This window comes from Myotis yumanensis, unplaced genomic scaffold (genome assembly GCF_028538775.1).
Source record: "Myotis yumanensis isolate MYYU_CA2020_CCGP unplaced genomic scaffold, mMyoYum1.0.hap1 SCAF_15, whole genome shotgun sequence".
Classification (NCBI taxonomy): Eukaryota; Metazoa; Chordata; class Mammalia; order Chiroptera; family Vespertilionidae; genus Myotis; species Myotis yumanensis.
In genome coordinates this window covers 3232833-3249187 of record NW_027223766.1, presented here as the reverse complement: position 1 = coordinate 3249187, position 16355 = coordinate 3232833, and the positions used below count along the sequence as shown (strand labels likewise).

General features: G+C 49.4%; 1 pseudogene; it reads right to left on the bottom strand.

The window, feature by feature from the left end:
• Window positions 1-7550: 7550 nt before the first annotated feature.
• LOC138993465 (enoyl-CoA delta isomerase 2 pseudogene) lies at window positions 7551-8941 on the bottom strand (annotated as a pseudogene).
• Window positions 8942-16355: the final 7414 nt, after the last annotated feature.

The following is a 16355-nucleotide window of genomic DNA, read 5'->3' as shown; positions in this document are numbered from 1 at the left end:
TTAAAGTAGTGGGAACCACTACGAGTTTTGACTATCATGTCTCCAGGTGAGGGCTTTACCTGGAAGGCGGGAAAAGCAGGACCAAGTACGAAAACTAGTCCTCTCTGCAGTCCACATGCCATGTTTCCATCACAGTGGGATCCACTCCACATGGTCTCTATGTCACAGTGGGATCCACTCCACATGGCCTCTATGTCACAGTGGGATCCACTCCATGAGATCTCCATGTCACAGTGGGATCCACTCCACATGGCCTCTATGTCACAGTGGGATCCACTCCACATGGCCTCTATGTCACAGTGGGATCCACTCCACATGGCCTCTATGTCACAGTGGGATCCACTCCACATGGCCTCTATGTCACAGTGGGATCCACTCCATGAGATCTCCACGTCACAATGGGATCCACTCCACAGGACCCTCCACATCACAGTGGGATTCACTCCACATGGCCTCTATGTCACAGTGGGATCCACTCCGGGAGATCTCCACGTCACAGTGGGATCCACTCCACAGGACCCTCCACATCACAGTGGGATCCACTCCACGGATCTCCACATCACAGTGGGATCCACTCCACAGGACCCTCCACATCACAGTGGGATCCACTCCACATGGTCTCTATGTCACAGTGGGATCCACTCCATGAGATCTTCATATCACAGTGGGATCCACTCCACATGGCCTCTATGTCACAGTGGGATCCACTCCACATGGTCTCTATGTCACAGTGGGATCCACTCCACAGGACCCTCCACATCACAGTGGGATCCACTCCACGGATCTCCACATCACAGTGGGATCCACTCCACGGATCTCCATATCACAGTGGGATCCACTCCATGAGATCTCCATATCACAGTGGGATCCACTCCAGGGGTCTCCACGCCACAGTGGGATCCACTCCACATGGTCTCCATGTCACAGTGGGATTCACTCCTCAGGGTCTCCACATCACAGTGGGATCCACTCCAGGACCCTCCACGTCACAGTGGGATCCACTCCATGGATCTCCACATCACAGTGGGATCCACTCCATGGATCTCCATATCACAGTGGGATCCACTCCATGAGATCTCCATATCACAGTGGGATCCACTCCATGAGATCTCCATATCACAGTGGGATCCACTCCACAGGACCCTCCACATCACAGTGGGATCCACTCCACAGGACCCTCCACGTCACAGTGAGATCCACTCCACAGTGTCTCCACGTCACAGTGGGATCTACTCCACGGGGTCTCCACGTCACAGTGGGATCCACTCCAGGGGTCTCCACACCACAGTGGGATCCACTCCAGGGGTCTCCACGCCACAGTGGGATCCACTCCAGGGGTTTCCACGCCACAGTGGGATCCACTCCAGGGGTCTCCACATCACAGTGGGATCCACTCCACAGGACCCTCCACATCACAGTGAGATCCACTCCAGGGGTCTCCACGCCACAGTGGGATCCACTCCAGGGGTCTCCACGCCACAGTGGGATTCACTCCAGGGGTCTCAATGGGTTGAGAAGTCCTGACCTTCCTGAGTGCACAGACCTGTCCACAATGCCTGTTCCTCAACTACATGATGCCCACAGGTAACCCCTCAGGTAGGCAGAGTGTTCAACACTCAGAGCTAAAGGTCTGGTCAACAGTACTCACCTTGAAAACCTCTACTATGGTATTTACACCATGGAACACTGTGCAGCTGTGAAAAGAGAAGGACCTCTTATCCTGTAAGACAGCATGGAGGGACCTGGAGAGTAACATGCTAACTGAAATGAGCCAGTCAGAGAGGGACAAGTATCACACGGTCTCACTTGTATGTGGATTCTAATGAGCAAAATGAACTGATGAACAAAATAGGTCCAGAGACATGGATGCGTGGAACAGACTGACAGATCTCAGAGAGAAGGGGGTGGGGATGAGAATATATTAACCAGACAACTAATATACATATATGTGTAGCCCATGGACACAGACAATTGCATGGTGAAGGCCTGGGGTGGGGCAGCGACTGGGTGGAGGGAGGCAAAGGGGGGGTATTGGGGTTATCTATAATAGTATCAACGATTAAAAATACATATTCAAAATCTCTATTGAAATGCCTGTCAGACAGTGTTGGAACCAGAAATTAATCTCAGAATTGCACTGAGCTGCCCTTCTCTCCTGCTCGCCCGCTGCCCGGGGCCTGACATTACACAGGCTCATCCTCTTCCAGGCTGGAGAGATTCATTTCCTCGATGAGTGTTAGATCTTGGCTGCATGTGGCCACTCTGACAACTCAGTGAAGATGCAAAGTAAATTCCTTCAAGGGTCTTACATTTGGATACACTGGGCCTGCGGCTCATCCACTTCCTGAGGCCGCCCTATTGTTCAGAACTTTTTAAACAGAACTGTTTACCTTGAGACACAAAACAGTCTTCATCCCTTCATTGTCTGGATGTCAGAGACCGAATGTAGCACAGACCTCTTGAATGGAACAGGTGCAGGAGAAATGAAGGTATTAAATAACCAACAACCTATTCGCATAAGGAACAAGTTGCTACAGTTCAGAAAGAAATGGCTTTCTGGGCTCAGAAGGGCCAGGCCTCCAAGCTCTGAGGTCCCAAGAAAAGAGGCCACTCAGCTCGAGGACACTGAGAAATGTGCCTTCCTTCAGAGCCTCACAGGAGGGAGGAGGAGACTGGAAGAACTAAGAGGAAACCCGGGAGGGAGGTGGGTGGCCCTCCTGGGCTGGGCTGGGCAGGGTCTGCTCACAACGGACACAGGTGGTGCGGACAGGTGACAGTGTGGCAGTGTGGCCACTGCACACACCTCTGTACAGTGGCCAGCAGCAAAGCAGGGCCCCAGACCACACACTCCTCCTTCCGGTTGATGGGAAAGTTCACCAAGGTACAGGCCACTACATCTTGGGTCATAACTCATTTTAGAATGAGACCTAGCTGTTCAAATAATCCTATTTTGCTTTGGAATGTACCTCTTTGGTAATCAGCTCAAATGAATATTAGCTACAATAATAAACAGAGTCAAATACATTTATCACAGAATTTGGAAAAATAGGCCTTGCAAAATTTGGACTGCAAAGATATCCCATCTATATATATAAAAGCCTAAGCAACCAGAACACCAGAACGACCAGAACAACTGGTCGCTACAACACGCACTGACCACCAGGGGGCAGACGTTCAATGCAGGAGCTGCCCCCTGGTGGTCAGTGTGCTCCCACAGCCAACCTCCTGTGCTGCCAACCTCCCCTAATCCCTCCCCACAGCCAGGCAACCTCCCACAGTCCCTTCCCCCGTCTGGCAGGCCCTGGCCGGCAGGTCCCGGCCAGCAGCCGGCAGCTGGCAGGAAGGAAGGCCCTGGCCAGCAGCCAAAAGGAAGGTCCTGGCCAGCAGCCGGAAGGCCCCAATTGGCCCTGATCCCCAACCAGGCTTAGGTTCCCCACCTGTGCACTAATTCACTAATTTCGTGCACGGGCCTCTAGTCCCTCTCTCTCTCTCTCTCTCTCTCTCTCTCTCTATATATATATATATATATATATATATATATATATATATGCCTAAGCAACTATGCATTTTAAACAAGCGCACCTCCATACATCTGCCAGCAGTATCTCTGCAGGTACTGGTGATGTGGCACCAACACGGGACAGCACTGTGGCAGAGTGCTCAGTCATTTACTCAGCCTTTCGTTTGGAAGTAGAACTTATGGAAACAGCTGTGAGATATAATACTAAGTGATTAGTCCAATCAGGGACCATTATGAGGTTGGCAAAGAATGGCAAAGAAATTATATCTGCAGATGCTGTAACTCTGAAAATACTGCAGCTCTTCTAAGTCTGGGTGGAAAATGCTGGGCAGAAATCAAAGACATAGACTGTAGATCATCTTCCTACTAAAAACAGACACCGTGTGCATCAGCATTCCTACTTCTTAGAACCCTACTGCCAGCTCCTATGCACTGGCCACTCGGCGGCTGTGGGAAGAAACATCCTCTTGAATTATGGGAAATTTTTGTTACCTTAATGACTTTCTGTTGACGAGGTAGCTACATTCTTGGACTGCCTCTCTTCTGAGTTCATCTGCACGGGGCATTTCAGATAAACTCAAGAGCAGACCAGGAAGAAGTGTGTTTCTGTGAAGTGTCATTCTAACAGGGAAAGAGCTTCATGTGAAAAAAAAAATGGTCTTGGCCTGTGCGCTTGCAGTTTTGAATTTTTAAATATCATAAACCAAACACCAGACAGCCCAGCGTTACTCAGGGGATATGCCTACACAGTTGCTCGGGCTGCTGTTTGAACAGGAGAGGGAGGTAAAGAATGCGAAGAGTCCAGGAGAAAGAAAAGCCACTTGGTTCTGATGTCACGTACACACACATAAAAATAAAAACGAGCCCAGTCACAGGGCCTCTGTGGTTGAGCATGAACCCATGAACCAAGAAGTCACCAGTCGATTCCTGGTCAGGGCACATGCCTGGGCTGTGGGCTCGATCCCCAGTGGGGGGCCGTGCAGGAGGCAGCCGATTGATGCTTCTCTCTCATCAGTGTTTCTATCTCTCCCTCTCCTTTTCTCTCTCTCTAAAAAAAAAATACATAAGAAAAACATATTTTAAAATAATAATAATAATAAATAAAGATAATATATAGCAGGAGATGTGAAATACGAAAATGAATGACCTTGTGTGCTTTGTTTTGAGCAGTAAGCATAGACCTTCTAGGCCACGCTCGCCACGCTCTGAGGACCACAGCAACAGGCTTGCTGAGGACAGCTGGGTGATGGGGAGGATGAAGCTTGCTGGCACCGCCAGGACCCGTGGCCTTCTGAGTGCCACGGCCACTGGCATGGGGCAGATTCAGGCCTTGGTTACAAAGCAAGTGTCGTTCAGGAGGCAGGAAATATGGGGGCCCCTCTTACACGGTCAGAGTCCAAGACCGTCAACATCGTTCACACTGTGAACAGCAAACCCTCTTAATCTGTAAAACTAGTTGAGAGTACAATGGCTTCATAAAAAAGTGATATCGCAATATGTAATCCTGGCCCAATAGATAGGGCGAGCTCATAGTTACAGAGGTGAAGTATCCATTTGCAGACATAAGTTATCTTGGAAAATGATGTCCACGTCTCTATGCAGAACCCACCCATCAAATTAAGAGACTATTTGATTTGTCTCAGAATGTTTCATTTTCTGCCTAAATAACAATTTCTGCCCCCATCTCTGCAGCAGTAAACACTGCGCTTTTGACTGTTTATCGAAGGAAGGAATATGACAGGAAAGGCATTGCTTTGAAGACAGGGACAGCCTGGCACTCAGCAGCTGGACATGCAATTTCCTCAAGTTCAAGTTCCTGAAAAAGGAAATGAAAGAAACTCAACTCTTGAGAAAGCCCCAGTGCCGGCTTTGATCTCAGTTATAGAGGTTCTTGACGGAAAGTGCCTGTTTATGCTCAGGATTCAAACAGGATGCGCTGTGGAGTGTCTCACAAAAGCCGAGTGCAGGGCAACGGATGGCTTTGTACTGCTAATGGGAAAGGACTATCTCCTTTTAATATTTGTTAAACTGATTTCAGAGAGAGAGAGAGAGAGAGAGAGAGAGAGAGAGAGAGATTAGTTTTGTTGTTCCACCTATTCACGCATTCATTGGTTGCTTCTTGCATGTGTCCTGACTGGGGTTTGAACCACAATCTTGGTGAATTTGGACGATGCTCTAACCAACTGATTACCTAGCCAGGGCCTGTCTCTCTTTTGATTTATTTATTTTTAATATACTTTTATTGATTTTAGAGGGAGAGGGGGAGAGAGAGAGAGACATCTATGTGAGAGATGGTTGGGGATTGAACCCACAACCTGAGCAAGTGCCCTGACTAGGAATCAAGCCGGCGTCCTTTCAGTGTACAGAACAATTCTCAACCAACTGAGCCACAGTGGCCAAGGCCTGCTCTCTTTTAAGCAACGGCAGAGATTATTAAGATTGATGTGTCCCCGGCGTTAAAAGGCTCCCAGCCAGGGGGGCCTCCAAGGGGGGCACAGTGGTGGGGCGTCCCCCGGGAGGCCAAGTAGGGGTCCCTCTCTGGCTCTGGGCAACCATGTGGTGTCGCCTCGGGCAAGTCCGTCAGTCCGCCTGGGCCCCAGATACGTGCCCCATCGGAACGTGGTACATCCGCTGGATGTGCCTGAGGTGCCCTCTGCCCACCCCCATTCCTTAGTTCCTGTGGGCTGAGCGCCACTAAGTCTCAGCCTTCCCAGAAACAGTTAATAAAAAATGAGTAAGAAGAGTCCAATAGAGCCATAGGCCTGTTGCTCAGTGGACATTGCTGGGGTTCCGCATTTAAGGGAACAAAGTCCCGTTCCAGCCGCCTTTGGGCACCGCAGGTGTAGGTTCTGCGAGCGGGTCCTCTCGGGCTGCAATGTTGTCCTGACTGCCCTCTGAGGCTTCTGCCGGGAAATGTTTTATTAAACTCGGGGATGGAATTTTTTCATATTCTCTAGGCAAATACTTCTGAGGTAATGGAAGCACATCTCAGAACAGTCTCGAGCAGCAAAAGGAAGAGAGAGAGAGAAATAATTCATAAAGCAAAACTCTTCTGCAGATGCTGGAGAGGAGCCTGCTTGTACTGGCTCGAGGACAAATCAGAAACAAAAGGAGCCCATGAATAAGGCAGCAGCCGGACCCAGAGGCCTGACTGCTCGGCGAAGTGGTAGGAGACGCGTTCCCACTGCTGCCTTTCCTTTCAGAGAATCTTTTCTCTTTTTTTGAGAAAACATATGCCATGTCAGGACCATCTGGAAGAAATAACCTTAATCCTGCTTCATCTCATTTTCTTCTCTAGTTCTTTCCTGTTCTCTGCAGCCCAGGGAGGCGGCAGGCCCCGCGGAGCGTGCTCACTGCACCCTGTTCCCACCCCACAGGCCCTCGGCCCTCACCAATAGGCACTGTGCTGCCCAGCCCCCAGTCTAGAGGCAGAGGCAGGCCCTGGAGACAGGGCAGGCCCGGAGCCCAGGCTCCTACCAACTTAAAGCTATTCCAGTGGTTCCCAAACTTATTTGGCCTACCGCCCCCTTTCCAGAAAAAATATTACTCAGCGCCCCCTGGAAATTAATTTTCTTTAAATTTTAATAACAATTAAACAGAAAGATATATGTATTAATGTTTCTACCTTTTTCGTAAAATATAGTAAAGAAAGGTATAAATTAGAAACATTGAAGTTTGAAATTATGAAACTATTTATTGAACTCAGAATAGAAAGGTAATACAAAAAAAGTTAAAACAAATGCACCTGTGGCCATCACCGCCCCCCTGGATCGCTGCAGCGCCCACCAGGGGGCGGTAGCGCCCACTTTGGGAATCACTGAGCTATTCAGTTTCATCATCACACGTTTTGTACATGGGCATCAACTATTCTACTATTGAGTAAATATTTTTCTATAAATGGCTCATTTTTAATTAAAAAATTTTAAATAACAAATGGTATTTTACAAACCAGTTTAACAAAAATAGAAGTTGGTTTTTTTTGTTTTATATAATTTTTTATCAGGGCTCTAGTGAATATAATAATCATAAATATTTCATCACTGAAAAAAAGGCACAGTGAAGTTTATTTAGTTGAAGTATTGGAAATTAGAAATCATAGCACATCCCCTCCTTTGAAATGCTTAACTTTGCTATATTAGTCATCACAGTTTTGCTTTTTTGGATAAGAAGTTCATGGCTGCATTCATGCATTCGTCTGATAGCCATCTTTCCTGGAGGACACTACTTTCTTCAGCATTAACAGCATGTAGCGTTTCTTTCTCCATATTCCTGATGACCTGTTTAGAAATTCTCAGGGAATATGGAGGGAGCTTTGAATATGCTTTCAGCCAAGTCCAAACTTCTTTCTGAAAAGTACTGTCAGGAAAAACTTCAGTAACAAGTCCTTGGGCACATGCTTCTCTTGCTGTTAACTTCTTTCCAAAAACAAGCATCTCTGTTGCCTTTACTGGGCCCATTATCTTCGGAAAAGTGTAAGAGGAGCATCCTTCTGGACTGAGGCCTAGTTGACTAAAAGGAGTATGAAATGTTGCCCTGTCAGAGGCATCGAACAGCCCGAGGATGGTGACGGAGATCCCCACAGCTGGACCGTTTACCACTGCAACCAGAGGCTTAGGAAAATCTATAAAAGTGCCTACAAAATCCCTCAGTATAATAGCACTTCGTTTGGCTTGCTCTTCTACTCCACCAGGGGGAATACCAGTGAAGTTAGCCAGATCATTCCCACTACAGTAATAGTCACCATTTCCTGTGAAAACAGTTATGGTCGAGTCATCCTTGCTTGCAGCTTTAAGTGGAAGCATGATTTCTTGATACATCTGGGTGCTGATTGCATTCTTTCTGGTGGGCCGGTTGAACATGATTTTTGTGATGCCATCTTCAGAGGTCACCACTAGGTTTTCATGTTCCTGTTGTTCCCTGTCTGCTCCAGGCTTCACTTGGCTGGAGGACTCAGATGAAGCAGTCAAACTGGATACCAAATCTACATAGTTCTGCCTGGCAGTTTCCTTGGGCAGACTGCCTACAGCACACCTGGTTTGCTAAAGCACACCTGGTTTGGGCATATTACAAGGTTCTTCAGTGGCCTCGGGACAGCACTCCGACACCAACACCGTGCCAGCCACCCCACCATGCCCGCAATAGCGATCCGGGGTCGTGGAGGAACTCGGTGGGTGGGGCGGGGCTGGGGTGGAAGGGCCCCGAATAGGCCTGAGCGGGGATGGGGGTAGGCGGGACTGGGGGAGGGAGTGCGGGCCCCAAAATAGAAGTTAAACATAAAAATACATACAATGAAAGCAATACAGCATTTTTTAATTCCCTAAAACTGTGGCCCGATCCTGACCTCTCTCTTTGTTAACCAAGAAGATTACTAGGATGACAAAGTCATATTCATTTGGAACTGGCTCACTCACCTTGACACATCGGCGGGAGTGAAGAGACTGAGGAGGAGGAATTTCCTCACTCTGTGATCAGGTAATTGAATGTCCTGCCTATGAACCATTAGCGAGCTTCCCATGCTAAGCAGGGGTGAAACCAAAATGGGAACAGGGTGGCTTTTGCTGACATCATACAAAAGAAATCCATTTCTTCCACAAGACTCATAATTTGGGAGACACATTTGCAAGCCATCCAGTCCTCCTCACCCAGCGTTTACTCCAGCTTCTGCAGTAAACACCTCAAGAAGATTCAAAAATAAAAACAAAAATCTTTGTCCTTCATGAAAATCTTAGTTGTTTTAGGAGAGAAAGCAACCACGTTTCAGTAGAGAACAGAGCAATCATTTGTTTGAACGACAGCTAACTTAGCAACGGCTGCCTTGTGCCCTTTAGTAACAGAGAGTGAGCGCCACTGTGGGCCAGGCTCAGTGTGTGACTATGAGTCCCATGCGGTGCTAGTGCTTTACAGACATTACCGTATTTCTGTTCCTGCCAATCCATGAGGCAGGCACATTGTTAGTCTCCATTTTGGATGAAGGAACTGAGGCTCAAAGAGGAACATAACAAGCCCACGGCGACAGGCCTGGTCACCAGGCCTGGGTCACATGCAGGGCTGCGCTCCTACTGGGTGGGGTCACAGAAGTCTACAGAGGAGCTGAGGACTTAGCCCCCAGGCTGCTCATTCCTCCTGGTTCCTGCCCAATACAGGTTCGTCCTTAGAGAAATGATGGCACCTTCCAGGTTCCCAGCATTCAGGGGCAGTTGTAACCCACCAGCTGCCTGGATTGTCAAAAGAGGGCCTCTGAGCCCCACCCCGGGTCTACGGTGGGCTGGCACGGAGCTGGGCAGGGCGGTCAGCAGAGACGACTGGGGGAGACCCTGTGGACCTGGAAGGAGGCTCTGACCCTGGCCCAGAGCTGAGTTCTGAAAACAAGGCAAAGGCCTTGGCGATCACCGCAGCCCAGCCACGAGGAGGGCCAGCAACACACATCATTCCCAGGCATCACCATGGGGACTGAGGGGCAGCTGTGTCCCCAAACCCCTGGCTGACGCCGAGATATGATTCTGAGTTGAAGGAACACTAAAATGAAAAGTGTGGGCTAAGGTGTCATGAAGGGAAGGTTGGCAAAAGAGCCCGGACGGCTGGGGAGAAAGTTCACACCGGTGCAGCAGCCGCGGCTGGAGGCATCGGTGGAGCCAGTGAGTCCGGGGTGCTCGGGCGCAGGCTGCCCTGCAGGTACAGTCGGGGGTTGGAGCAGAGCAGGTGTGGCCTTGGTCCCAGGGACAGACCCTCTGAGCCCTGCAGGCACACACTGCTGTTCCGTGTACTCTCTCCCCCACCTCCTAGGCGCACACTGTAACCCACAGCCAAGGGTGAGGGAATGCAATAAATGGCAACACCCACTGTTCATCAGGCAGCCTAGCCCGCTCCCTAGGCTAACTCCTAGCCAGGAAAAAGCGGTGCTTTTAGGAATGAGAGTGCAAACCAGTCACAGCTGTTGGCATTCATATGTTGTTACCACGAAGGAGCCAAGAAGATACAATGGGGCAAGGGCAGTCCCTTCAATAAACGACGCTGCCACATGCAAAAGAATGAAACTGGCCCCTATCATACACCACACACAACCTCCACTCACAGCGATGAGAGGCGGAATGCGAGACCTGAGCCCATAAAATCCCTAGAAGGAAGCGCAGCAGCGAGCTCATTGGCCGATTCCTGGTGAGGACTTTTTGGATTTGGCACCAAAAGCAAAGGCAACAATAACAGAAAGAAGCCAGTGCGACTCCATCCCGCTGAAAAGCCTCTGCGCCACAAAAGACATCGTCACCAAGTGAAAGCAGCCTCCAGGAGGGAGGAAATACTTGCAAGTCAGACGGCTGATAAAAGAACTCGCTTCCCGAACAATTCGCTTCTCAGCCCGAGAACCTTTCCCGCTGACACCTGTGGGGTCAGTCGCGTGTCTCTCGGGTGACAAAGGAGAGAACCGCACATATGAGTCAGTTCCCCACTGTTAACATCTCAGGATCTTGTGCTGTGAATATTTTTCTGTGTTTTGGAGTTTTCTTTTTGCTTTTGTTGCTGCTTATAATTATTGTTAAATTTTCATTTTTTTACTGTACATTTCCTTTTTGTTAAATTTTCATTTACATTCCATGTCCTTTTTGTTTTTAAAGTGTTTATTTATAGATTAAACAGTACAATAGACATGTACTGTGTATAAGAAAGGTTAAAACGGGGTCGTTTGGGGGTCTGGAATGGATTAATTCCATTTACGCTGTTTCTAATGGGAAAAGATGATGCGGTTTGCAAACAGCCTTCCGGAACGGATTAAGTTTGGGAAGCGCGAGGCTCCACTATATAAGGAACGAATACAACTCAAAACAAAAAAACAAACAATCTGATTTTTTTTTAATGGACAGAGGATTTTAATAGATTTTTTCCGAAGAAGGCAAACAGATGGCCAGCAGGTGTCGGAAGGGTGCTCAACAGCACTCATCAGCAGGGAGATGCCGCCACAGCCCCTGTGAGAACGGCCGTCCTCAGGAAGACAGACATGACAAGCGCTGGCGAGGATGTGGAGCCAGGAGCCTCGGGCCTGCTGGTGGGACTGTAAGCTGGTGCAGGGACTGTGGAAAACCGTACGGAGGTTCCTCAAAAACTAAAGCTAGAACTTCCACGTGACCCCGGTATTCCACCTCTGGGCCCTCATGGAAGACAAAGAAACACTAACTCAGAAGGACGTGTGGCCCCGTGCTCAGCAGAGCCAGGCCACGATTCTCCCGTAAGAAAGCGGAAGGAAGTCTTGCCATTTGAACGGCTGGACCGGCCTAGAGCATATTACGCTGAGTGGCCTAACTCAGACAGATGTCAAATGTCACATGGTCTCACTCATGTGTGGAATCTTAAAAACAAGCAAACAGACAGCCACGCTCAGATGGAAGCAGCTGGGTGGGTGAAATGAGTGAGGGGTCAGCACACTCCACTTAGAAAATCAATGGGCCGAGTGTATATAATGTGCAGCACGGCAACTACAGTAAATAACGCTGTGCAGCATTTTTGAAAGTCACTATGATCATAGATCTTAAAAGTTCACATCACAAGAAAAAATGTGTGTAACTATGTGTGATGCCGAATGTTAACTAGACATTAAGGTGATCATTTCACAACCTATGCAAATATTGGATTATTGTGTTGTACACAAGAAACTCGTGAAATGTTCTATGTCGGTTATATATCAATTTTTAAAGAGGAATATGTCTGTTTTCCAGTGGCTGCCATGAACCCACTGGAGCGCGCGCCCTCAGGACTAGCAGGGGGTCTGCGCCTGCTGTGGAACCCACACCTGACGCTGACGTCAGGCACAGGGGATCAAGGGAGGGGACAGCTGGGGTATGTGAGCCTTGGAAACGGCAGTTTTTCCTTTTTAAAAATGTAATTACTGTTGATATTCAATATTATTTTATATTAGTTCAGGGGTACAGCATAGGGGTTGGAGGGTCATATACCATACACAGTGTCCCCCGTAAGTCTAGTGCCCACCTGGCCGCATGCTCAGTCATTACAATATCAGTGACTGTATTTCCTGTGCTCTACTTTACACCCCTGTGACGATTCTGTAACCACCAATTTGTATTTCTCAACCCCTTCACCTTTTCTCTCTCCCCGCAAAACCCCCTGCCCTCTGGCCTCCGTCAGTCTGTTCTCTGTGTCAATGAGCCTGTTTCTATTTTGTTCATTTATTTTGTTCTTTAGATCAATATGTGAAGTCATACGGCACTTGTCTCCCTCTGTCGGACTTATTTCACTCAGTACAATACCTCCTTGTTGTTGCAGGTGCAGGATTTCATTCTTTTCTACGGCTGAGCCACACTCCATTGTGTGCATGCACCCACTGCTTCCTTCTCCGCTCCTCTGTCTATGGCCACTTAGGTTGCTTCCACATCTCAGCTATTGTAAAAAACACCTTTGCATTTTTAAAAAATATATTTTATTGATTTTTTAACAGAGAGGAAGGGAGAGGGATAGAGAGTCAGAAACATCGATGAGAGAGAAACATCCATCAGCTGCCTTCTGCGCGCTCCCCACTGGGGATGTGCCCGCAACCAAGGTACATGCCCTTGACCGGAATTGAACTTGGGACTCTTGAGTCCACAGGCTGACGCTCTATCCACTGAGCCAAACCGGTTAGGGCACCTTTGCATTTTTATGTTTTTAATTAACATGCTCTTATACTTATTTAAAATCACTCACGGTGACAGGATCATTGATCTACAAAAATCAGTAACATGTCTGGCACGAAAGCAGCCGTCTCTCATGTAATCAGCCCTCAGCTTGCAGACACTCAGATCCCGCTGCCGAGGCTCAATCCAGACATGGCAGTGACCCCGAGAAATGTAGAAGGGAGGTGCTCAGGTCCTGGCCCGTAGCTCAGCTGTTAGAGCGTCGTCCTGATGCGCCAGGGTTGTGGGTCGCATCCCTGGTCAGGGCACATACAAGAACCAACCAATGATGCATAGCTACGTGGAACAACAAATCCATGTCTCTCTCTCAAAAAAGTCAATAAAATTTTTTAAATCTTTTAGTGAAGCTGGCAGTATACACACCTCCCAGCAGACCCCTGACAGGAGGAGCTGCCTCTGCTTTCCCCATGGCTGGCCCTGGAGACACAGGGAAGACACAGACACTGGACACGTGTCTCGTGTCAGTGACCCCCATCCTCTCCCACCAGGACACAGCTACACACACCCAACACGACCCGCACGCCACTCCCGGAATCTCAGACCTCCCTGCTTCGGAAGAGAGTCACGGTGGTAATTAGTCTGCCCTTGGACAGCGCTGTGTGCAGCAGCGGTGAGTTTCCACGGGGAGAGGTGTCAGCAGCTGAGACATCGGCAGAGACAGGCCAAGTTCAGGGAAGGAAAGGGCGAGGCCTCGGGCTGACTGGTCTGGAGCTGAAACGCACGGTCATCCAGCGGGAGCCAGGCGCTGCCCGCAGGACTTTTACTGACGAGCCCGCTGTCGGGGCGGGGAGAGCAGGGCCCAGGCCTCCTTGTCTGATGGGTGCCCGTGGCCGTCTGCTCACATGGAGCATGAGTCGGGATTGCTGTGGAGCTGGGCGTGATGCCAGCCTCATGGGCAAGGGCAGAGTGTGGAAATGTGAACGCATGCTTTTTGTCCTGGAGTCTGAGAATGCACAGGTAGGGAAGCACCCGGGAGACAGGTGCCTGCCGTGCTGACACCCCACCCCAGGGGCAGCAGAGCAGGCCGGGCACGGACCTGGTGCCCCCATGGCTTCTCCTAGAGGCAGAGAGTTAGGTGTTCAAGATAGAAGCCTTTTCTTTTTTAAAGATTTTTTTTAAGAGAGAGAGAAAGGGAGAAAGAGGGAAAAAAAATCCATATGAGAGAGAATAATTGGATCGACTGCCTCCTGCACGCCCCACACCAGCATTAAGCCTACAACCTGGGCATGTGCCCTGACCAGGAATCGAGCCAGCAACCTTTTTGTGCACCGGACAATGCTCAACCCACTGAGCCACACTGGCTAGGACAAGATGGGATCTTTAGGGAAACCCAGAGCCCTAATGGATGGTGTTTGTGGCTCTCGCTGTGTCACTTGGGGCGTGTGCGGGAGTCCATGCTGCCCATCCCCTTCGAGCCGACAGGCACAGTGGCTGCCAGCTCGGGGCTGCTGGGCCGGCCGGAGCTCAGCCCACGCTCAACCGGCACAGGAGACACTCACCCACAGCCAAGAACCCAGAGCTGGCGGAAGCCCGGAAGTCCTCAGCCCCTGAGCCAGCTGTCACCATCCTAACAGAATTGGCTTAGCAGTCTCCCCTCACTTGCGTGTTAATGTGTGTGAATCCTCCACTAACAGGAGAGCCGGTCTCAGTCCCTGAGAGCAGGACTCCTCTGCCGCCTGCAGGCTGCTCACTGGTCCTTCATTTTCCTATAAACGGAGGGTAAGAATGTTATACACTGAGAGGATTTCAAGGAGAAATAAGTGGGAAATGTATGTAAAAGGTACAAGGTGGAATGCCTCATTCGCAATAGATATTCCCTAAACATTTGCTCCACTTGGAAAGCTTCTATAAGGTTTCATTAGGAGAGGAAACTGGCTGGAGTTAAATGTTCCTGGTCTGCAATTACCAGCTAAAGGTGGAGCGCCTGGGCTCCAGCCAGGAGCTCAGTTTCCCGGGCCAGGCCGAGCGTCTGGGAGGCACAGCTAGAGCGCTGCTAGAAGGTCACTCTGGCTAATATTAAACCAGGGACTACATTTATTTAGCTTCTAATCTTTATTCTAATACCTCTTAATTGGGTAATATTGTTATTTACTTATTACAGTGTCTCAGTTTCCTCATCTATAAAATAGGATCATTTTGATAATTATGTCATAGGGGAGGCTTTTGTGTGTGTTTTTATTGATGTTTTTAGAGAGAGAGGAAGAGAGAGGGAGAGAAAGAGAAACATAGATGTGAGAGAGAAACATCAGTCAGTTGCCTCCTGCATGCACCCCGACTGGGGGTTGAACCCTAAACTTGGGTATGTGCCCTGACTGGGAATCGAACCAGTGACCTCTGGTGTTCTGGAGGACACTCCAATCAACTGAGCCACACCTGCCAGGGCCTCGGAGGGTAGTGTTAAGGGACTGACACATAGTACAGTGTTTTCCCCCTTATCTTCGGCGATTCACTCCAAGACCCCCAGGGGATGGCCGAAGCCTGGAACAGTGCTGCACCCTGTGCTAGTGCGTACTGTGTCTGTTCCTATTCCTACACACATACGGTGCAGGGTCGGCTGCTCTGAAACCAGGGGCATTGCTGAGTGGCCTGAACACAGCCCTGGGCAGCACGGCAGCCCACCTGAGAGCACAGACAGCAGCCAAGTGATGATGGTGGAGGCGTGCAGCCAGAGGGCAAGGGAAGGATTCGGCCGTGGCGGGACAGAGCAGAGCGACCATCACACGCCAACTCAGGGCAGCACACGATCTAAAACCTATGAATTGTTTATTCCTAGACTTTCCCATTTAATATTCTTGGACCAAGGTTGACCACGGTCACTGAAACCTTGTGTAACTGAAACCACGGAGCGTGAAACCCAGAGCGGCTGTATTGGAATTGTCACTGTGGCTCTGCTGGAGTTGTTAGTAGTGATTACTAGTAACTTTCTCTCTGTAGCAGATAGAACAGCTTAGGTCACATTGTGTACCTGCCGCTCCCAGGACTTCCGTGGTTAAACCACAGCGGTTTCTCTGCTGATGCCGTGACCATTCAGGTGGGTGAGACTCTGCTCACCACTCAGGTCATCACAGTGGTCCAAGGAGCCAACCTGAGGGTGGACACCTCCTGCACCTGCCTCTACGGTTACCATGGTAACAGAAGACCCCCTGGAGGGTCTGATC